The 24,959-nt window shown below is 42.1% G+C and overlaps 1 long non-coding RNA gene across 1 annotated transcript in view; it reads left to right on the forward strand.

Annotated features, from left to right (window-relative positions):
* Positions 1-24,959, forward strand: part of LOC130267559 (uncharacterized) — a 73,774-nt gene that overhangs the window by 43,917 nt on the left and 4,898 nt on the right. The window contains exon 4 of the long non-coding RNA XR_008843218.1: positions 14,091-14,213. This is a non-coding gene — a long non-coding RNA (uncharacterized LOC130267559). The remainder of the gene's footprint in view (positions 1-14,090; positions 14,214-24,959) is intronic.

Here is a 24,959-nt window from a genome sequence, read left to right on the forward strand (position 1 = left end):
CACTGACATACTGATGGACAACACTGACCTACTGATAGACAACAGTGACATACTGATGGACAACACTGACATACTGATGGACAACACTGACATACTGATGGACAACACTGACTAACTGCTGGGTCTGTCTGCTTCAAACATGGTGTTCATCCTTCTGAGGTTAAGTAGTGCTGCATGCTGTGTATATTCCTGTCAGTCCAGTCTGTAGACATCAGCGTGACCCTACCTACCGCTAACTGTCTCAATACTTGTAACACCACCTGTGTCACCAGGACAGATTTTCATATTCGCTTGATTCTCATCAAGCAGAAATATCAATTTCTTTTATATATGATATAACATGTGCTCAAACTGGAATACTGAACACCTTCTGCAGAAGGGGTTGCACTTTAATGAAGTGTATCCTTTGGCCGGGATCCTGGACCCCGTATAGACTGTAAGACGAGCAGTTTTCTGATCAGATATTCCCAGCTACAGCCTGGAGCGCAGTACGCAGCTATTCATTAACTCTGACACTGTGCCGCCGCTCTCAGTGCCTCTTGCAGCCACACCAGGGGTTGTTTAAGGACAAAGGGGATTTGCATAGTTTCTGCTGTGACTGCTGAACAGCAGATATAAACATGTTCTTCCGTAACCAGTATAAATAGGTTGTTTGTCCCTATTCTACAGAGATCACCCGATAACCTTTGCTACGTCTAAAATATACGCTTTTATTTACATTCAGACCGGACAGACTATTATCTGGATAAAAACAAGAACTTTCTTTGCTGGTTTCTAGTAGCTCCAGAGACCTGATTTCCTCCCGCTGCAAAACCAGTGACCTTAAAAAAAAAAATTAGCCAGCGCCAACATAAACACCGGGGACTTATTCTGATTGTTTCACATGCAGTAAATGCTAATGCATACAAACAATGAGGTAGGAATCTGTAATATAGGACTGTGGCTCCCGCCAAGCTTATAGTGTGCAGAGGATGCAAGGTCGGCGAGAAGGGAAATATTGTCAGGTCTATACTGCTTTACACTTACACATGTGTCAGCCAAACCGGTCGATTTTGGCATGACCGGTCAACCATCTTTTCCCCCCGAGATAGCTTCTCTACTCTTTCCTGAGAGCAGAGAAGAATTGTGCTCATGCTTAAAAGAAGGTCCTCAATTTTCAACATAAATCCAAAATGATGTCTATCTATGGCACGTTTCAGGAATATGGTCCCCCTTCCTCATACAGGAAACATGATTCTTATCTGCTATCTGATGATGAAGGGAGCCATATCACTGAAACATGTCATAGTAAACAAATTAGTAATATAAATCCAACAATTTTTTTTTCTCTATGATGGATTCCAGGGATTTGGCATTACCCCCATGAAGTGCTCTGCCCCATTTTTTTTTTTTTTTTTTTTTTTGCTTTTTTTCTAAACATAGTATGTTTAGGCAAAGAAAGATTGGGCATGTTGGATTTTAGCTACCCAATCTTTTGTTATACATAAATTGTGTCCAATATTGCAGTTCCGCTTCATTAAAGTGAATAATATTCAGCTGCAATGCTGCAAAAAACCTGTAGCCAGGTGTGATGTTGTTTTGGAAGAAAGTAGCCATATGTGTCTATTCCAGGGCAAAGTAGGTGAAATCATTGGTAAGTTACATCATACTGGCAGCCAATACAGCTGGATTTGACCCCCCAAGAGACTAGAGACCAAGTCCAGGTTGGCTACATCCCTTATTTTCAGGGTTAGTGAGAACCTATGCAGGAATCTCCCCTAATAGGGGATTACAGCGCTACACTTGTCTACAGATTGTGTCCAATTTTGCAGCTCCACTTCATTAAAATGAATAGTGTTGAGTTGCAATACTGCACATAACCTGTAGCCTGGGTGTGGCGCTGTTTTGGAAGAAAGTAGCCATGTTTTTCTAGTCCTGGACAACCCAAGCATCAAGTCCTTCTGTGCCAGGTGACAATACATTTTATGACATTATTGTAGATCAGGACCTGTGAACCAAAAATAGAACCTAGGAATAGTCATTGGGACAATGGGTGAGACCAGGAGTTGCAACAGCTGGAGAGACACAGGTTGGAAAACATTGGTTTATATTATATTATTTGGATATCACACTGGAGGAGGGCCTAAGGGGTCATATATGCAAAGGTCTTCTCATTTGGTGTCCTAGTTTCATGCACCACTCACTACCTTAAAACTCTTCTAGGCCCAACCCCTGCAATAGTTGAAATGGTGGCCATATTGGTTGTCATACTGGTTTCCAAGAAAGAGTTATAAAAAATGCCTCAGGACAGTTATGAGAATGGGGACGTCCAATCTCGGCTCCTATAATAGTGAATACCTAGGCACTTACTTTCCATTAAAGTGGATAGAAGACAGAAAAGTGCCCAACAAACCTGTTCTTGGATTCACTGGCAGTCCCATTGGTCAGATCATCCCCGTTGACATGACATATGAAAAAGTCCAAGGTGGAAATGCTCTCTTCATTCGAAATCTAGCTGACAACCGCTAGTTTATAGCAGATTCTAGGACTTCCATAAAACACTAGTGATCTGGACATTTATAGAATGGCCTCCTTGTCCCCTCTCAATAGGTCTGCATGCTGCTAAAACTATTATCTGTTCGTGTATTGTTTCTGGATCCTGTCCAGTCAACCGTTTCCCTTTAAAAAACAAAAGGGTCCGAATGACATTTTGACGTCTTTGTATGAACTGAAAAGCGACTGTACCCAGCATGCACCGCAGCCGGCCTCCGTGCTGAACATTGCTTCTTGTTCTTACATGCTTGATGCTGATGGAGAGACAGCAACCCTTATATATCCTGTTCAGATGCCACAAGTCTCAAACCACAAGTACTTGTGCACAAAGTCCTTCAGATAAGTGGAATTTTTTAATTCCCATCCCCCACCATATTTTTTTCCTACCAAAATGGTAGAAAGATTAACTGTTTTGTGCAAAATCATTTATATTCATTAGGATGCTATGGTCTAGGTCTGTGAGTCCAGATAGAATTGTACTACGCTACTGTATGTAATGCTGAGTTCAGTAGCCCTGCTCTATCTAAGGCTGCCCTCAGATAGGGCAGGCGACAAGTATAACCCCAACAACAAACTGAAAAATACAATAACTCCAAAAACAAACAGAATTTTGGTTAAATTTATTAAAGGGGTATTCCGGGCAAAAATATTTTATTCACTATCCAAAGGATAGGAGATAAGGTGTCTGATCGCGGGGGGCTCGCTGCTGAGACCCCCACGATCGCCCTGCAGCACCCGCATTCTATGCGGGTGCTGAATCTCCAGTTTCGGAAATCTCCAGGTTTCTAGGACTGGGGATGTGACGTCACGCCACGCCCCCTCCATCTATGTCTATGGGAGGGGGCGTGATGGCCGTCACACCCCCTCTCATAGACATGAATGGAGGGGGCGTGACGTGACATCACGTCCCTAGTCCCGGAAACCCGGACGTTTACAAAACTAGAGACGCAGTCCCCGCATAAAATGCGGGTGCTGCAGGGAGATCGTGGGGGGGTCTCAGCAGCGGGCCCCCCGCGATCAGACATCTTATCCCCTATCCTTTGGATAGGGGATAAAATGTTTTTGCCCGAAATATCCCTTTAACCTCAGCCTGTCCATGTCCACAAAAGCATCAGCCAAGCTGAAATGGAGTCCCTTCACCCCTATTCTAGGTCACAGTTCATGTTTATAGTGGTCATGAACCCTCATGAGAGTCATCATAGGGGGGTTGTTCTTTTCTCACTTAAGGGAGTACTTTGAAGAAGAAAAAAAAATTGTAAATTACTTCTATTGAAAAATCTCAAGCCTTCCAGTACTTAGCTGCTGTATGCTCCAGAGGAAGTTGAGTAGTTCTTTTCTGTCTGACCACAGTGCTCTCTGCTGCCACCTTTGTCCATGTCAGGAACTGTCCAGAGCAGGAGCAATTCCCCATAGCAAACCCCTCCTGCTCCGGACAGTTCTTGACAGGGACAGAGGTGTTAGCACAGAGCACTGTGGTCAGACTGGAAAGAACTACATAACTTCCTGTGGACATACAGCAGCTGATAAGTACAGAAAGATTTTTAAATAGAAGTAATTTATAAATCTGTATAACTTTCTGGCACCAGTTGATAAGCAAACTATTTTTCTCCGGAGTACCCCTTTAAGTTTACAAGGCTGAGGTGCATAGAAAGCATTCACTTGTTGTTCTGGTGTCCTAGTTCCACCAGGAGTCCACAAGAGCTCAAACGTTTGTTAGGTCAATAGGTCTCTCACCCTTTCAGCCCAGTCAATTTATGTGTTCTGACTGGGGAGAAACAGTGAGGCATATGAAATCAAACATATCCAACATCATCTGTCGTGGGATAGTTGGGAGGACTCCATACATAGAGGAATGGCCAGTCCCACCAAAATTGGCTGGGTCGGCTGACTTTCCACTAATGTGTATTGGGGCCTTTAATATGGTTTCCCAAAAAGGTGGGTGAGGAACCTAAGGCTGGCCCATACAAATTAGATTTTATTTTAGCGAGACTGGCCAACCATCTAATGTGTATGGTAATCTCCCAGATTTTTATCACTAAAAAAGGAAACTAAAATACAACTTTCATTATTATCCATCTGTTTGGTGATATGGCTGCACTCCCCCCCCCCAAAAAAAAAAACGTTCCCCTGATGTTGGGGGAGAGAGGGATCAGGCAGATGTGTCTTAAAATGTACACCAAAGGGATATGATCTTCTGGCACTGGCTTACTTCCCTCTCCCTATTCAGTACACCAACAAATGTGTGCATGTGTAGGGTATAGTCCGCTAGTAGCAGCTTATCTCTCTTTAGAACAACAGGATTGGCCATGATAAAATCCAACTGGCTGATACTTCTTTCCCTCTGACATCTACTGTGAGGGGAAAGTTAGGAGGCTCCCATGTACAGTAGATGGTTGGCCAGTGTTAGGTTTAGCAGAAGAAGCTGTCCAGCATGAGGAAGTGGGAGGAAAATAACATAAAACAGAGCAAACATACCGACATGTTTCTGGTTCAGCTGACCCTTAATCACGGCATCAAATCCTAGATTTAGCTTCCTCACCAGCTTTCTACAGGAGCCAATCTAAACATAGAGCATTGGAAGGCCACCATACCCAAAAGATTGTTATATTGTCTTACCGAATTTACCAGGATGGGATGACGTTCATCTAATGTATATGGCCTACTTAAAGGGGTTACCTAGCCTTATAGGATTGATGGCCTATCCTCAGGATAAGCAGTCAACCTTAGGTTGGTTGGGGTCCAACTCCCAGGAACTCCACCACCGATCAGCTGTTTTAAGAAGTTGTGTACCCGTGCAAGTAGTAGCGGTACAGGGTACTACAGAATTGCAGTACCTTCCACCACCACAACAATTAGTACAGGAATGCAAGGATGGGTGGAAGTGCCGAGAGTCAAAACCCCACCGATCTAATATTGATGTCCTTCATGAAATGGCTGGATTAGCCCTGTAAGGGTAACTTTTCTCCCCCCCCCCCCCCCCAAACTATTAGGAAAAAATTCCATAACTTTGTAAGAGCATACACACATGGAATTACAAGCAAATGTGCAAAGTGGACACATACTGATACAAAAAATAACAAAAAAGAGTCAGTAAAGGAAATATTCCACTAGCGGTGACCACAGTTAGAGTGTCTGTTACATGTATAGATAGTGTGGTCACCGATAAAGGAAGTCATCGGCAGCGAGAGAGAAGGGGACGTAAGGACATAGGATAAAAAAAGAGTGAAAATTCAGAACAACAGGATGCAAAGTATTTCAGAGCTAGCCGAATTGTGTTTCTCAACTCCACTCTTAAGTGTCCACAGCAGGCCACAGCCTGCTGTAGACACTTAAGAGAGGAGTTGAGAAACAGAATAAGGTATAGTTAAGTTGCTAGCGAGTAGCAGGCACCAACTATAATCGGTGTAATCTACAATGGTGTTTTGGTGACTTATGGTTGTCCAAAAATGGTACAAAAAGTAAAAAAAAAACTGGTCCAATAAAATTGGATGTAATTTGGGAGTTTAACTCTCCTGAAGGTCCTATGTTCCGATAGAAGCCGCTCTGTCATCCTGATATACCGGTACATAAAGAGGGATTTTCTAACATTAGATAGAGGGTCTGTCTACCTTTTGTTTTAGATTGTTAAGTAACAGTGCCACTCTTGTTTACAGGCTATGTCTGGTATTGCAACTCTGAAACAATAGAAGCAAGGACACTATATGAATGATTAATAATAATAATAATAATTTTTTTATTATTATTAATATCATTGTTATTATTATTCAAATATTTGTCATACCAGACACAAAAGTAAAATCAGATCCTTATGCATAATCTCAGACAACCCCTCTAATTGACTCCAAAGAGATGACTAAATGATTATGGAATATTGTTTTGCTTATCTGTGTCCAGTAAGCTGGACAGCGCCGTTCCTAGTCATAGGATACATTCTTGAAAGAACAGACAGGCTTGACGGATTTTGGCCAGGTGGCCTTATTCATGGATTATACACATACAGACACGCACATGCTGAAACAAGTTGGATCTGTCGGTTTCATTATAGATGTATTATCATTTTTAATATGAAGAAACAATATGCTAGAATTTTTGTGAATTCCCAGTGCTGGAGTCTCTATTGTTACTGGTGGACTTTGGCCGTGGTTTCTCGTCGCCAGTGCACAGCAAGGCCTCAAAAAAGGGTGAGAGCAGGTTTACACTACTATTTAGCAGGAACAATAGAAACATTGTCGATTCTCATAAAATCTGGTATTTATTTCTTCACATTAAAAATTATAATACATCCATGATGGGACAGACAGGTCTGACGGGTTTCGGTCAGGTGGCCTTAGTCATAGATCATGCAGTCACACATGCCGAAATGCATCATATTTGTCTGTTACATTATGAATATTACCACTTTTAATATGAAGAAATAAATAACAGATTTATTGGAAATTGCAGACTTGGTCATAGCTACTTGGCGTCCGTGCACAGCGACGTATCCCAAAAAAAAAGGGTGAGAGCTGGTTTACTCTACTATTTTGCATGAACAATAAACCTCAGTATCAGCGATTTTCCAAAAATCGGATATTTATTTAATTATATAAAAAACAATAATTTCCTTGACAGAAGAGACAGAACTGACGGGTTTCAGCCAGGTGGCCTTAGTCATAGCTCATACACATACAAAAACACACAGGCTCAGATAAAGGGTGAAAGCTGGTTTACAGTCCTTTTTTAAGATGGTTCCCCATCTCCTATTAAAGTGGTATGTGTTAATATATCCTTATTACTTATATAAACCTATAGGGGTTGTTGCACGTGTGCTCGATTTATAAGCCCCAAAAAATTATAGACAATTATAGACAAGTATTAGTATAAAAAAATGCACAGTTAACATGAGCACAACGTGTAATCCAGGTCTAGGCCTAGAGAAAACAATTTTCATGAATTTCCTCTAAAGGGTTAATCTTTTCACTGACACCCTGCATGTCTAGGGTTATGTAATGGAAATAACCCAGGTGTGCTGCAAATGTTCAGCCATTCTTTATGAGAGTGAGAGAGAGAAAAAAAGAAAGTGCCTCTAGGTACATGCAACCTGGCCTCTAGAATAGTATCACATAGCCTGTTAACCTCCCGCTGCACCCCCGCTTCTGCATAAGGGGGACACCCAGAAACCTGCTGCGCCCAGGATATCTGTGTCCATACACATCTGGTTCTATACAGTCCAGGAATGAATCATTGCTTTATCGTTTCCAATAATGTTCTACATTACTCTGTCAAACAAAGTTAAAAGAGACGCACATACTGCATTACATAGGATAAGATCCCTACAGTCCCAGGACCAGAACCACAAAGAGGTGGGGTGTAGGAAGATTTGCATAAAGGGGTGTTTACTTGGTAGAGCAAGGGAGGGGCTTTAAACTGATATCAGAAAAAAGGCTATCACCCCAAGATATATAACATACTAATATAGTGTTATTCCATATTGTACTGGCTTCAGCATGTGACGTTGTGTAGTTCTCTCACTGTCAGTGTGGTGTTGTCTCAACAGCTCCCTGGCTCTTCCTCTCTTCTGACAGGAAGTTGTATAGTCCTCTAATTGTCAGTTTGGTGTTGTCTCAAAAGCTCCCTGGCTCCTCCCTCTCTTCTAACAAAAAGTGGTGTAGTCCTCTGATTGTCAGTATAGTGTTATCTAAGCAGCTCCCTGCTCCTCCCTCTCTGCTGACAGGAAGTTGTGTAGTTCTCTCATTGTCAGTGTGGTCTTGGCTCAGCATCTACCTGGCTCCTTCCTCCCAAGACAATGCATCATTCTCTGCTGTCTCAGGAGGCATAGTTCGATCTTGTCTCTGAGTTTGGACCCGTGCCCTGAGTTTTCCTGCCCCTACAGCTTACATCCCAATCTCCCTGTCGTTATAATTTTATACATATATGTCTTCTATGGGACATTTAGGGAGAATAAGTTGGGATTACAGCATGCTGTCTTGTGCTGTACAAAATGCCACAGACAGAGAAGCAGACAGGGAATGCATACCTGCAACCTCACTGATAATCTGCTGTGAAATTAGATGGTCTGCAAAAGCTCTGGGCAAGGAACTAGCAGGAGTACCATGGGAGAGGAGTAGGCAGAATGGAAGGGGTGTGATGAGAAGCTAAAGGAAAGCAGTGCATTCTGGAAATTGCTCTACTGAGCCACTGCTCAACCAGAAGGTACAGCCAAGAGCTAAGATCACAAAAACCTTTGTATTGTTGGTGGTTTCAAAACTGGGGCAGACAGATAAACAATGCTATATGCTTCTGCATACTTTTTAATTTTTACTTGATGTTGGAGTGCCCCTTTAACATGCTTCTTCCTCGCATGTCCAGGAAGCTGAGCTATGAGGAGCTGTTTTGGGTTTCTTACACTGCACAGCTCTTTAAGTATGTCTGCAGTAAGCATAGCAGTGGATACTATTTACTGGCTTTGTCTAGATATTAAAACAAAACCCCTATCCTTTACATTGGGGATAAGGATTGATTGGTGGGGGTCTAACCATTGGGACCCCCACTGATCACGAGAACAGGGGTCCCTTGGGCCACCTGGTGAATAGTGCGGCATTCTGAATGTTTAGGCCTATATCCATTTACTATCTATGGGACTTCTAAAAATATCCAAGTCCTACAGAAAGTGAATAGAGTGGTGTCCGAGCATACGAGCTACCACTCCATTCACCTGGGGGACAAGGGACCCCTGTTTTCATGATCAGTGGGGGTCCCACACATAAAATACCTATCAGCTATCCTGAGAATAGGCAACATGTTTTAATCTGGGGATACCCTCTTTTAGGAGAGGTCTAGCAACCAAGTCATCCATCAGAGTTGTTCTGCAGCTCGTACAGTATTTGAGGTAAAAAAACGGACTATCAATGACAGAGGAGACCCACCCACATTCAGCTGCTTGCATTATAAACTTTAGGGTCAGCGTCACAGTGACAGTGATATATAAGTACAGAATATATATATATATATATATATATATATATATATATTGTATTTCTTTAATACAGGACTTTCATTCTGTTATGATGGGGTTTCCTAACACAATAAGGTTCACTGATATAATAGCCCCGAAGAGCTGAGTTTCCGGTACATTGACTGACAGCAGTGTTACTATCATCATATGAGGCGAGCTTACTGCTTAATAGTGATATTTCATGGCTATTAGACTTATGCATTTGGTATTTCGCATTGTAGCATCATGTCAGTTTTACACATTGTACACTGTACTTTGTCCTGTAAGGGGTTAAAATGTTCTCTAACGACGACGTAGATAAGACCAACTCCGATAAAACGGCCTTTCCCTCTTTACTGTAACATTGTCTTTTTAACCCCTTGATAACCAAGTCCTCAAGAACCTAGACACTTTTTTTTGCATACAGTTACCTGGTTACTTTAACATCATTGATTTTATTTTGACTTCTTTTTATTATAGTTCTTTTTTTATAGTATTTTCTTTATATTACTGTATATTTATTTTTATTCTTTTTTGTATAATATACATATATATATGTATAGTTAGGTTTTTCTTTTCATTTTTAAATCTGTACATTCAGAAATCAGGAAAATGTTTTAATATATATATGTGTAGTTTTGAGCAATATATATATTAGTATATATATATATGTATATATATATATATAGTTGTGGTTGGTAGTGTCTCCGTGCATGTGTGTGCACGTATATATAAATAAATATATATATATATATATATATAGAGAGAGAGAGAGAGAGAGAGAGAGAGAGAGAGAGAGAGAGAGAGAGAGAGAGAGAGAGAAAGAGAGAGAGAGTGTGTGTGTATATATATATATATATATATATATATATATATATATATACACATACATATATAGATAATTATTTATATAAATGGTATATATATATATATATATATTTAGAGTTTTCTTTATAATATATATATATAATGTATTGATTTTATATATATATATATATATATATATATATATATAGTATAATCTATATATATATATATATATATATATATATATATATATATATACACACACACACCTCTCCCTGCCCTCTTCTTTTGTGCGGGTTTAATGCTCCGGACGATGCACAGTACATTAGATTACATTGTGCGGTCAGTAATGGGTTAATGTGTCAGCTATTGTACAATACATAAAGTCATGTCGCTGTTTTATCACCATTATTTCGGGTCACTGTTGTGATGCTTTCCGTGCCTATTATTATACGATCCAACAGTACTTGTACGTTGTAACACTGGACTCATGTGTAGACTGCCCAAAGGGCTAAGAAAGTCTCGCAATGCTGAAACCTTCTCGTTGCATCGAGAGTGTTAATAAGAAAAAAAACAAAACAAGACAGCTAACTCGGAGCTATTATCGCAATTCCTTAATACCAGTAACACCGTGAAAAGTTACCCTTGGCACGGGTACAGTTAAAACTCGCCCAGCGTGTCTTATCGTTGTTGTGAATCTCTGCCAAAGCTCCAAAGTAAGGCAGCTACAAAATGTCCGCCGCTAATCATCCGCCATTTTGTAGATGGACTTGAATTCCGTTTTTTTTCCTTTTCTTCCCTTTTTATGCCGGACTTGCAGCTTTGCCGCAGCATAGACTATCTCTGAGAAAGTAAACAGGCTTCAATGTAAAATCTTCCTGCTCTATTTCGCCGGACGATTGTCGCTGACTGACTACTCGGAGGAAGAAAAAAAAACTTAGAGACGTTAGGATAAAAAGCACTGTCTGCTCTCGACAAGCTGACCTTGGGGCAGTGCCATTAACTGTTCTCTGGCTGTAAGCACGAGTAGCGATATTGGCAGCATCAGCCGCGCACCGTGACCCGGCTCACAAACACACAACTGTATGCCAAGCCTGACCCTGCCATTCTGCACTGCTCTCCCTGTGTGCAAGGGGTTAACTGGCTTAAACGCCTATTGTAGGGAACAAGATTTGTAACAAAAAAATTTGAATTAATATTCTTTAGGATTTTTTATTTTTTTTTAAATTTGTATACTATTTTCTTTTTCCATATATTCATAATTCCACCCCCCCCCCCCCCCCCCAACTTTTCGGCAGATGTGCTACGGAGGTCATAGTGATGTCATACCAAAGTGAGATTTATACACATTGTTTAGACAGAAGTTATATCACTCTAGTTTTATATTGATCATTATTATGAATTGTCGAAAAAATAATGAAGGTATAAATATATATCTTAACATACTTTTTTCCCTTAAAGCAAATCTGTACTTTTAAAAGAATTTAAACAAAACAAACCTCAGCTCGATATTGTTAGATTAACCCTTGGTGGTCACAAGCTGATTTTAGTGCTCTTACTGCTGTTATTGAGCCCCCCCAGAGTCCCCTCCATGGTGCACAGGGGGTATAATTAGAGCTGATCTGTTTGCCAGCAGTACTCACATTTAAACTTTCATTTCCTTAACTCTCTGGCCAATCACAGGACTGTACCTACTCCCTTCTACTTAATTTTGACATAGTGCTAGAGAAAGGGCACAAGACTGACTGTGCTGGGGGCTGATTTACAGTAAAGTGCTAAAGATGGCATGGGGGGGGGGGTTGAAGTGGGCTATTTCAAGGTGTAATAAAATACTTGGTTGAATAAAAAAAATAAAAAAAAAGGGTTACATAACAAAAGCAGCCCTGGCCTAAGCAGTGCACTGATGATGGCAAGCTAAAGGGAGGAAGAGGGGACTACAGCAAGGGTTACATAACAAAAGCAGCCCTGGTCTAAGCAGTGATAGACTAGACAGCTGCACAGATATTTATGAGTGGTCAGAGATAGGAGGGGAGCCTTTATTTAACTTTTAGACACAGTTTGGATCCTCTGGAGAAATCAGACAGGATCAGATTGCATGCTTACAGCCTAAGCTCTCTCTCTCCTGCACATAGCAACCATAGCAAGCTAAGCCTCCCTCTTATTTCTGGTGTTCTATCTGCTACTAGAGGACCCCTACCAACAAGCATTGAACGGCAGATTGCAGGGAAGCAAGAAACCTAGAGGTCAAAACTTTAGGACTATTCATCTGGGGTCTACAAATATGCTTCACACAAGTTTACCGTGCATTGTACTTCTGGATCTCCACCCACCTGTCTTATATTGACCTCATCTATGACTACTGCACTGCCCCCCCCTTCCCCTCTCACATTACAAAATGTTACATTTCCCTGCAGCACCGCCACAGGAGAATTTAAGCATTACAAGGACAAGTCCTCCAGAGCAGGAGACACTCTGTACCTGCTCCATTCTGGCAAAAGATATCGGGATTCTGAACAATGACCCTCCTCTACTTACTCAGAATAAATATATGACAACTTAAATATCCGATCTTCATGACTTTACTGCAAAGTTCGCTTCTTTATTGGGGTCACATCTCTATGCAGGTTCTCATGAACACGAGACCAACCAAGAATGGAAGCCTTCACGTTTTTAGAGAAGCTATTACCCTTGTCAGGAATTCCTTGTAATATAGGTAGACATCATTCACATTTATACATAACTGACATATTCCCTAGAAAGATGTCGCTCAAAGTATTCAAAGTGTGTTGGTGGTGGTGGTGGTGGGGGTGTAAACGGGGGTTGGGATCCTGGAACAAAGACACCCTCGGAGCCTGGTTTTAGGCTCTAGCTCTCCCTACAGCTGCTGGAAGGTGCGTGCAAGATTTATGGAATTCTATAAATACATTCTGAAAAAGATTTAGTGTTCTTTGAGGCTGAGCTCGCTGGAGGCACTTGTCAGTGAGAATGAGACACAGGAGCCGTAAGACTCGAAATTAACTCGCTGGAGAAAATTTGCACAGCTTGCTAGGCAAACAGCTTGCACCAATATGACAAAGTTTGCCCGGCGATGAGACACTTGGGAGCCCGTCCTCACCCCCCTCCCCTTCCCCCTTCCTCCCCCATTAGGTTCCATTATAATGTCTTTGCGATTGGCGACACATATAGCCGCGCGGCCATGGACTTAATAAACGCGTTGTCTCCTCCGCTGCCTCCTCTATAATGACACTTGGAGGATTTGCTTTTCAGGCTCCGGCTCTTATGTAACGCGTCTTTCTTCATTATCCATTTCATAACTGACTGGGGATGACATCACGATCGAGCTCCCGGAACAAAAGGGGGATGTAGATAGAAAAAAGGAGAAAAAACACGGAGATGATAGATTAGTCGAATTAGCCGCAAAACTCTCAGGTTCACAAACAGCCCTGTCACAGGAGATAAGGACGGTTTGTGCCTTCTCAGGCAGAGCGGTTCCTATTAGATGACTGGGACGTGACTATCCACTCGGAGAATGCTGGGTAAAGGGAAATCTGCATGGCAACAAATGTGATTCGAGGAGCCGGTCAACGGCGTGACAAGTCATTCCTGGGCATTTTAAGGGGGATTTTCCTTTTTTGTCGGTAAGACAATAGAGAAGTTTGAAAAGTTTCTAGATTTTGCTGCAGAAAAGAATCTTAGCGCTATTATTGTATTATTATTATTGTTATGTTTTATTCATCCTCGCATCAGTGAGCTCACAATTGACTTTCTTTGCCCATAGGCCAGAACAGCACACCGTAGCAGTATTTCTATCCACTGTGGACGAAATCTGGAATATCGGGAACAACATCAATGAACCCGAAAAAAGCAAACCGCATTCCAGACGAATATAAGGAGAACTAAGGTCAGTATGTTATCCCTATTGCACCTTTCTATACACCAAACACTACTGAAGGAGGTTATCAAGGCATAGGAAGACAGAGCTAAGTTATTACAAAAAACAGTGCAACTCCTGTCCTTAGGTTGTGTGTGTTATTACAACTTGAGTTTTATTCCATCTTAAAGGGGTACTCCGGTGGAAAACATAATTTTTTTTTTAAATCAACTGGTGCCAAAAAGTTAAACAGATTTGTAAATTAAAATGCAAACGTGTGCACCGCTCACCACCTCCCGCAATTCACTGCAACACCTGTGCAGGGACGCGCCGGTCCCGCCCACGGCTAGGCATGCAAACTAGAAGAAAGTAATTTGTCCAGCACTCGAAGTATGCAAGTAAAATCACGTCTTGCTTTATTAAATTAAAGGGAGTATGTTTGACGCGTTTCGCACCTAGGTGCTTAATCGTAGACTGACATGAATTATAAACCACACAAGTTAAAACACATGTAAAATGGTCACGTGACCCATTATGTCATTAATCCAAAAACACACACAAGACAGGTAGAAAAACCCGGGATGGTTGTGTCCGTTGCGTCGTCCAGGATGGCCACAGCATTATAGGAAAACTTTGTGAATGCATTGTTAGAGACTCAAGAAACGACAATACATTTATGGAAAATCTCTTTTGGGCGCCGATGAGACAACAGGTACCACTTCAATTTTATTTGTATCCTTATGGTTCATTCATTCTTCCGTATCTTCTCGTTTCGTTGCTATGGGCTACCACATGCAAGACGCAATGGTCACATGCTCCTCTTTCTTCACATGAATAAGTTATCACATGTGTGGATTATTCATTCGAAGAAAAAGGAGAATGTGACCATTGCGTCTTGCATGTGGTAGCCCTTAGCAACGAAACGAGAAGATACAGAAGGATGAATGAACCATAAGGATACACATAAAATTGAAGTGGTACCTGTTGTCTCATCGGCGCCCAAAAGAGATGCTCCATAAATATATAGTCGTTTCTTTGGTCTCTAACAATGCATTCACAAAGTTTTTCCTTATAATGCTGTGGCCATCCTGGACGACACAACGGACACTTCCACCCTGGGTTTTCCTACCTGTCTTGTGTGTGTTTTTTGATTAATGACATAATGGGTCATGTGACCCTTTTACATGTATTTTAACTTGTGTGGTTTTTAATTCATGTCACTCTACGATTAAGCATCTAGTTGCGAAACGCGTCAATCATACTCTCTGTGACTTCTGTCCGAAGATTTAATAAAGCAAAACCTGATTTTACTTGCATACCTCGAAAACTGGACGAACTTCTTTCTTTCTTTCAGATTTGTAAATTACTTCTATTAAAAAAATCTTAATTCTTCCAGTACTTATTAGCTGCTGTATACTGCAGAGGAGTGCTCTCTGCTGACACCTCTGTCCATTTTCGGAACTGTCCAGAGCAGCATATGTAATGGGGATTTTCTCCTACTCTGGACAGTTCCTGACATGGACAGAGGTATCAGCAGAGAGCACTGTGGTCAGACAGAAAAGAAATCCAAATAGAAAATAATTTCCTCTGTAGTATACAGCAGCTAAAAAGTACTAGAAGGATTAAGATTTTTTAATAGAAGTAATTTACAAACAGGGAGAAACCTATCCCTCAAGGCTGGGGGGAGACCGCCACAATGACACATGGTTCAGGCAGCATGAAAACTCATTGGCATATACCTGTTAGGGAAATTTCGAGTCAATGGAATACTCCGAAATTAAAGGGGTACTCCACTGGTGGAAAACTTTTTTTTGTAAATCAACTGGTGCCAGAAATTGTAAATTACTTCTATAAAAAAATCTTAATCCTTCCCTTACTTCTCAGCTGCTGTATGATCCACAGGAAGTTCATTTCTTTTTGAATTTCCTTTCTGTCTGACCACAGTGCTCTCTGCTGACACCTCTGTCCATTTTAGGAATTGTCCAGAGCAGGAGCAAAACCACATAGCAAACCTATCCTGCTCTGGACAGAGGTGTCAGTAGAGAGCACAGTGGTCAGACAGAAAGGAAATTCAAAAAGGAAAGAACTTCTTGTGGAGCATACAACAGCTGATAAGTACGGGAAGGATTAAGATTTTTTTTATACAAGTCATTTACAAATCTATTTAACTTTCTGGCTCCAGTTGAATAAAAAAAAAAAAATGTTTTTCAGTGGAGTACACCTTTAAAATACACAGCTACAGCTGGCCTCAGGTTGCGCATGGCATTAGGCTATGTTCACACTCCAGAATTTCTGCATGAATTTATAGCCCATACACTTCAATGGGATTCTGCTGTCCAATTCCTGCAGAATTTTCATGCAGAATTCTGTGAAAAATAGCCTTTTACAACTCTGCTCAATTCCCTTTAATAGAATAGAGCTGCAATACCGCAAACAAGTGTGGCACTGTTCCTAAAATAAAGCAGCTTTGTTTTTCTAATCCTTTAATAGAGGGGGGAACTTTAGCGGGTTGTCCCGCCTTACACAGACAACCCATTGATTTCAATGAGTTAGTTGTAATGCTTGTTTTTCCCTGTGGGGGCACTGCAGGGAAATTGAACACTAGGATTCATAACAAATTACAGTTGATCACCGAAGCTCCCAGCAGGGGGATCCTGTCTGATCAGATTTTATACAGGGACCCTTCCAACAAAAAGGTTCTCCGCTCTGACCTATTACTATAGGTCAGAGCGGAGAACCTTTTTAAAGGGGTACTCCAGTGAATTTTATTTTTTTTTCAAATCAACTGCTGCCAGAAAGTTACACAGATTTGTAAATTACTTCTAATGAAAAAAATAAAAAATCTTAATCCTTCCACTACTTATCAGCTGCTGTATGCTCTAGAGGAAGTGGAGTGGTTCTTTTCAGTCTGACCACAGTGCTCTCTGCTGACACCTCTGTCCATGTCAGGATACTGTCCAGAGCAGGAGAGGTTTACTATAGGGATTTTCTCCTACTCTGGCCATGGACAGAGGTGTCAGCAGAGATTACTGTGGTCAGATAGAAAAGAAATTCAAAAAGAAAAGAACTTCATCTGGTGCATACAGCAGCTGATAAGTACTGGAAGGATTAAGACTTTTAAATAGAAGTCATTTCATAACTTTTAAATAGAAGTCATTTCATAACTAATACATATTCTCATATTCCCCCTTTTGATGGAGCCAGTTGATTTAAAAAACAAAACAAAAAACATTTCCACCGGAGTACCCCTTTAAGAGGTTTTCTGGCCCATCAAAATGGGAAAAATTAGAATACTTCCATAGTATCATATGCAATGGAAGATGATTCTGAAAGAAAGGATATAAAATCAGCAGCCCATGAAGGTCCCCAACCTGCGGACCTCCAGATGTTGCAAAACTACAACTCCCAGTTTTGACAAAAGTGTGAACTGGGCCTAGGGATAATTTCAGATGGCGGAAATATTAGGCTAGGTTCAGACTACGGAATCTCCGGGCAGAAAATTTCCGCCTGGAGATTCCGAGTTCTGCCTGCGGCGACTGAATTAGTCAGCGCTAGGACCGTGCGGACACTGCAGCCTCCTATAGACTGCTATGTGTTCTGCTAGGATTTCCGCCTGAAGAAAGAGCAACCCCTTTCTTCAGGCGGAAATTTTCTAGCGGATTTTTCATCCGGATTTTCCGCTTCACAAATTCCAAAGTGTGAACTTGTTAACGGAAACCCATTCACTACACTATGCATTATAGTAAGCGGAATTTCTGCCGCCGGAAATTTCAAAGCGAAAATTCCGGCGGAAATTCCGTAGTCTGAACCTAGCCTTAAGGTCCATTATGACTTCTAAGTTCGATGGCAAGCTAAGTTCAGTTCAGTAGAGCCATAAGGGATGCAAAAGTTGTACATAGAGTGGACCCTAATATAACTAATAAATATAATCCAAGAGATAGCAGCAGCAGCAGCAGCAATACACAGACAGAGCTGGAGGGGAGGTGTATAACTACTATATTTCCTGATTCTATAGAGATAGCAGAAGTATACAGATAAAGCTGGGAGGGGAGGTGTATAACTACTACATTTCCTGATTCTATAGAGATAGCAGCAGTATACAGATAGAGCTGGGAGGGGAGGTGTATATAACTACTATCTATCCTGATCCTATAGAGATAGCAGCAGCAGTATACAGATAGAGCTGGAGGGGAGGTATATAACTACTATATTTTCTGATTCTATAGAGATAGCAGCAGTATACAGATAAAGCTGGGAGGGGAGGTGTATATAACTACTATCTATCCTGATCCTATAGAGATAGCAGCAGCAGTATACAGATAGAGCTAGAGAGGAGGTGTATAACTACTTTATATCCTGATCCCATAGATATAGCAGCAGCAGTATACAGAAAAAGCTGAAGGGGAGGTGTGTAACTACTATATATCCTGATCCTATAGAGAACAGCAGCAGTATAAAGATAGAGCTAGGAAAGGAGGTCTATAACTACTATATATTCTGAGCTCAAAGAGATAGCAGCAGTATACAGATAGGGCTGGATGGGGAGGTGTATAACTAATATATATCCTGATCTTATTGAGATAGCAGCAGCAGTATTCAGATAGAGGGGAGGTATATACCTACTATCTATCCTGATCTTATCGAGATAGCAGCAGCAGTATACAGATATAGCTGGAGGGGAGGTGTATACCTACTATATATCCTGATCCCATAGATATAGCAGCAGTATACAGATAGAGCTGGAGGCAAGGTGTATACCTACTATGTATCCTGATCCCATAGATATAGCAGCAGTATACAGATAGAGCTGAGAGGGGAGGTGTATAACTACTATACATCATGATCGCATAGAGATAACAGCAGTATACAGATAGAGCTGGGAGGTTAGGTGTATAACTGATATATACCCTGATCTCATAGAGATAGCAGCAGTATACAGATATAGTTGGGAGAGGAGGTTTATAACTACTATCTATCCAGATTTTCTGGGAATCTGACTGGCGATCACATGACCCAGTTACAGTAATGAAAAGAATGGATGCAGATTAAAAAAAAAAAAAAAAGTCTGATTGGTGCGGGGGACAGACTGATAATAAATGTAGGGGTGCCCGTTCTTTGTAGAGAATTTTAGGATATTTGCTTAGTTTTCCCAGTGATCACGTGATGAGGTTGTTATTGAGGGGATACGTTCCTGTCCTATACACCTGGGAGCCCTCATTGCTCCAGCAGCTGAGGTTCTTCCCATTGAAGTGTAGTCCATGAACTATGTGAAGCTGTTTGCAGTGCACTCCTGCCCTTATGATCTCTGCAAATCCTAAAAACTCTTCAGCCGGGTGGCGCCCCTTTCCCTTTGATCATACGCAGGTATAAAAATCTATTTGCCATCTTAACGGCCTATGAAGCAAACACAAGTGTATGTCTGAAGAGCGAGACTCCTACTAAGATGTCTGAGTAAAGATCGAACACCCTCACCCCTGACATCTGTTAATATTTCCCCTATACCAGTATTTTCAAATTAGGGTGCCCCAAGCTGATGCAGATCTACAACTCCCAGCATGCTGGGAGTTGTAGTTTAGCAAAAACTGCTATGTTTCGCAACAGCTGCTAAGATGCAATACCAGACTCGTCCCATAGACAAAAATGGTGCTGTTTTTGCAAGAAAGCAGCCCTGTTTTTTGTAATCTCATAAACCCCTTTAAAGGGGTACTCCCGAGGGAATTTTTTTTTTTTTTTTTAATCAACTGGTGCCAGAAAGTTAAACAGATTTGTAAATCACTTCTGTTAAAAAATATTAATCCTTCCAGTACTTTTTAGGGGCTATATACTAAAGAGAAATCCAAAACAGAAATGCATTTCCTCTGATGTCATGACCACAGTGCTCTATGCTGACCTCTGCTGTCCATTTTAGGAAGTGTCCAGAGCAGCATATGTTTGCTATGGGGATTTTCTCCTGCTCTGGGCAGTTTCTAAAATGGACAGCAGAGGTCAGCAGAGAGCACTGTGGTCATGACATCAGAGGAAATGCATTTCTTTTTTGGATTTCTCTTTAGTATACAGCCCCTAAAAAGTACTGGAAGGATTAACATTTTTTTAATCGAAGTGATTTACAAATCTGTTTAACTTTCTGGCACCAGTTGATTTAAAAAAAAAATTAAAAAAAGTTTTCCACGCGAGTACCCCTTTAAGAGATTGGAAATAACTTGCTCATATGTTCCTTAAAGGGGTACTCTGCCCCTAGACATCTTATCCCCTATCTAAAGGATAGGGGATAAGATGTCTGATCATGGGGTCCTGCCGCTGGGACCCCCGCGATCCCTGTGCAGCACCGAGTGTTCTTTTAGAACGCTGGGTACGGGCGGCAGGGGGTCGTGATGTCACCACCACACCCCTCGTGACATCACACCACACCCCCTCAATGCAAGTCTATGGGAGGGGGCGTGGCGGCCGCCACGCCCCCTCCCATAGACTTGCATTGAGGGGGTGTGGTGTGACATCATGAGGGGCATGGCCGTGACATCACGACCCCCCCCCACCCTCCGTTCCAAGCGTTCGGAACAAAGTGTTCCGAACACTGGGGCAGCGGAGTACCTCTTTAAAGTGTACCTCTAAGTCTTGGGCGTGATCTTTGACAAAGTTTTGACAAAGTTTTTTTTATTAGAAAATGGCGGCCCTACTGTCAAGCTTGGCCTGTGTTTCTCCGTTTTGGAGATAAAGATCCCTCTAACGTTTTTCCCTGCAAAGTAGTGCACCTGACCACCTGGCTCTGTACGGAAAAGAAGGGCTTGCAGTCCTTTCAACGTTTCCCCTGCAAAGTAGTGATCCCAGCCACAGGGCGATGCAGGGATATTATTTGCTAGGATTTATAATTAGTAGAGGATTGACCTCTGGGACCCCCATAGATCCTGAAAATCAGCTGCAGCTCTGATCGAACCCTGTGGCCCCTTTAATGCAGGAGTGTACAGTATATTGGTGTTCGGTCTTTGTAACCACCACCAATCCTGAGAATAAAGGTGACCACAGCTCCAATTCAGTGCTGAGGCCCCTTCTTTCTCAGTATTGGTGATAGTCCCAAAAATCGAACACCCACCAATTATAAATCCTAGCAAATATTGCCCCTGCACAGGTAGGTGTCCAGGAGCATGCTTTGCAGGGAAAAACGGTGAAGGGGCTGCAAGTTTGAATCAGCACTGCAAACCCTTTTTTTAGGATCCTTAGGTGTCCCAGAGGTTTGGCCCTTACCAATTATAAGGAGATGGCATATGTGAATAATACCCCTGCATAGGCAGGTGGCCGGGAGCGTGCTTTGCAGGGGAAAACAGTGAAGGGACTGCAAGAGTGAGCCAGCATCGCAAAGCCTTTTTTTTTTTCAGGATCCTTGGGGGTCCCAGAGGTCAGACGCTCACCAATCAGAAAGTGATAGCATTTCCTAGCGAATAATATCTCAATTCTAGGAAGCAACTTAGAAAGGGATCCAAGGATTAGGAAACTTGTATCAACCCCCCCCCCCCCCCATTTACCTATAAATCAAACCTGAGCTTGTCATCACTGGAGTAAATGCAATAAGGCACCAGTACTCACAGCTTTCGTATCATGGATTCAAGCCATCCCGGGGGTTACTAAGAGGTTATCCTGTCTGCTCGTCTTCAAAAGCCCTATCCAATGTAGTGGGACTGCCAGAAGCCTCATAGATGTAACACTAGTCTCAGTAAAATGGGTTCCCGATATATACGCCCACCTGTTGCCCTCGCTGCTAGCATAGAGCCCCGGTTTCCCCTTTTAAACAGTATGCGTACCAGTCTACATTCCTCCCTGTCTACAGTTGGTCATGCTTCGTCCTGCACGGTACATTATATGTGATACATGCAAGGAATGTGGCAGGCAGAGGCTGGAACTGTTGTGCCAGATGGCAAGTACCAGCCAGTGGCTTGACAGGCCATGATAAATGATTCGCTGGGAATCCCAGACTCGTGGAGATGTGGACTGTGTTTTATGATACAGCTTTTTACTGCCTTTTCTATGTATAAATAGCAGTAGCTGTGCAGTAGATAGGGGTGCTGGATGACAGACAATGATCGCTCTGCTGCTCTCAAAACCTTCATCAGCGATTTGTCTCCAGACCTTCACCCCTGACCTGAACCTTCGAGGTAAATCGGGAAGGATCATCCATGGTTCCTGTAGCTTACACCAAATTCTGACCACTGATCCAGCAAAAATAGAAATAAATGAGATAAAAAAAATGTCCAGTTTGGTGGCCCAGTGCAGCCTCATTGTCTATTCCTAAAGGAGTAGAACCTGGCACGGTCTTCTCCTGTTGTACCCCGAATGGTGATTCATAGATGCTCCTCCTTGATCACATGATATGATATTTCACAAAGTCACATTTCTTCCTAAATCTTAGAAAATCTCTGTCATACAAGTGGTTTTGCACCAGATTAACCATGTACCTTGGAAAAGAAGGTACATATAATAGTATACATATAGCAAATTCTTCACCACGGTGCTTCCCAATTGGAGCTTCCAATGATCACCATCAAGACACCAAGAGCTGTGATAAGGTAGTTGAAGGAGTTCCCCAAGAAGTTCATTTCTTTCTTCAAGAGACTCCATAGTTTAAGGGTAAGAATTACTGACATTGACACAGTCCCTACAGCAAGAACAAGGATCCTAGATCAGGATGGCCTAAGTGGGTAGACTTCTTTATAGCATGGGCTATGCTTTACTAAAAGAATAGGAGAAGACTTAAAGGGTTTCTCCAGTACTTCAAAATCAATTGGTCATCACAGGGGGCCAGCTTTTGCCTTTGAATCCCCCCCCTCTCCTCTTCTCTTCGATCACCTGACTGTTGGAGTCCTGGCTCTTTGACCTCTTCATTACTTACCAGGCACACTTTACAAGATTTTTCTCACGTTAATAGGACCAATCTAGTAAAATGTAATACCAGACACAGCCACTAATAAAAGTATGGATTGGCCAGGCTAACTGGCACTCTGACGTCAGCGTTTTTGGCCGCAGCGTCGCCCAGCTCATCAATTTTCCTCCCCTCCCTCCGCCTCTCTCTTCTCCCCGCTCTGTAATGAAGAGGGAGAGGCGGAGGGACGAGAGGAATATTGATGAGCTGGGCGGCGCTGCGGCCAAAAACGCTGACGTCAGAGTGCCAGTTCGCCCAGCCGGTGCAAGTTGGCACCTAATAAGCATATACAGAAAATAGAATATTGCGGCCGAACGGCGGGTGGATCCGGGCACGGTAAGTATCAAACTGATCAGCGTCCCCCCGCAATACCAGCCAGTACCCCTGGTTAGTGTGGGGGGAGCAAGCAGACAGTTTTCATTTAAACAAAGGATCATATAGGTGATTTACAGTGTGATGATGCCTTGACCTCGAGGCCATATACTCAGTATAATATCGAGATGTGGGTCCCAAAAAAATATTATAGAAGCACATACAGTTAATAGTCAGAAGCAGCTCTCCCTACATGTTTTTGTCACCTATAGTGGTGATGTCATCAGGGGAGATTTTTGGATACTTTCTACAATCAGAAGACGTGCATATGTATGCATAGTGACCGTCAGAGATAACTTTTGGCAGAATTAAACCTTATGGCATTAATTTTGTAGTTCTGGAGAATCCCATTAAAGGGGTTATCCAACATAACGATCCCCGAATCCCTTGTTTGCAAATGTAAGGTAACTTTTCTCCCTTCTACACTTCAACCACCCCACCCATTGCAGCACACCTTAGCTCCCTTCCAGGGTGCTGTGCTTAAAACTACAATTCCCTGCAGCCCTGTGGAGAATGTCTAGTGATGTAATGTCTCGGCTAGTACTGCAACCCGGAAAAAGCCTGAGACAACACTAATTTTGTATGCTGCTAAAAATTAACATCCAAGACAAAGATCACATAAGAATTGCGAGACCCGCCATCAAACACAGGTACAGACACTATATTATGAACAGCATTAACTTTATAGTCCCTGTAGCACAGTCAAATAAAAAAAACAACCTGAAATACCCCTTTAAGGTCATGGTGCATTACTTTTTTTTACGGGCTATGGGGTGCAGTTTGGTGGGCAAACAAGCCACTCATGCATGGGTGGTATTCGGAGGTATGGACCAGCAATGGAGAGGGGGGGGGGGGGGGTGCTATTGGGCTAAGCCTATATTTTTGCCCATTTTAAGATTCCATCTTAACGCATTCCTGTCTTTGTATTTTATGAGGGTAACAAGATCCTCCCAGTGTCCCATACATCACTCCCTGTGCCAGTTCATTGCTATGCCCCCGTGTACCCTCCTAGATCCCCATAACAGGTGCCCCCTGTACAGACATGCTAATTGGCCGGGTTGTAAAGCATCAGCGTAACCTGTCACACATTCACCTGTTAAAACAGCTATTTAGAATTGGCCACTAATCCCCTTTCATGGGTCACTTTACACTTTCCGCACACTCGGCCTCTGTCTGTAAGCTGAAGAGCCTATTCTCTGCCTGACTTATAGGAGCTGGCCCGGCCTGGCCGGTCACTAAGGATACTCCGGGGGTAAAGCATCTTTGGTTTCATGCTAAAACTGAATTGTTAATCCTGCTATCGTTCTGACAAGAAACCTGATCAGTGAAAGGTCAGACTCCCTCCCGTCATATTCCTGAGAAAACATAGCGAACTCTCGTAGAGAGGAGCCATCAAAAAATGCAATGTTACACATTCCACCGCAAAAAAACAACAAGTATTATATACCCTGAGAACTCAGATTATTAGTTATATCTATAATTATGGCTGTTTACTC

The sequence above is a fragment of the Hyla sarda genome, chromosome 4 (assembly GCF_029499605.1).
Source record: "Hyla sarda isolate aHylSar1 chromosome 4, aHylSar1.hap1, whole genome shotgun sequence".
Classification (NCBI taxonomy): domain Eukaryota; kingdom Metazoa; phylum Chordata; class Amphibia; order Anura; family Hylidae; genus Hyla; species Hyla sarda.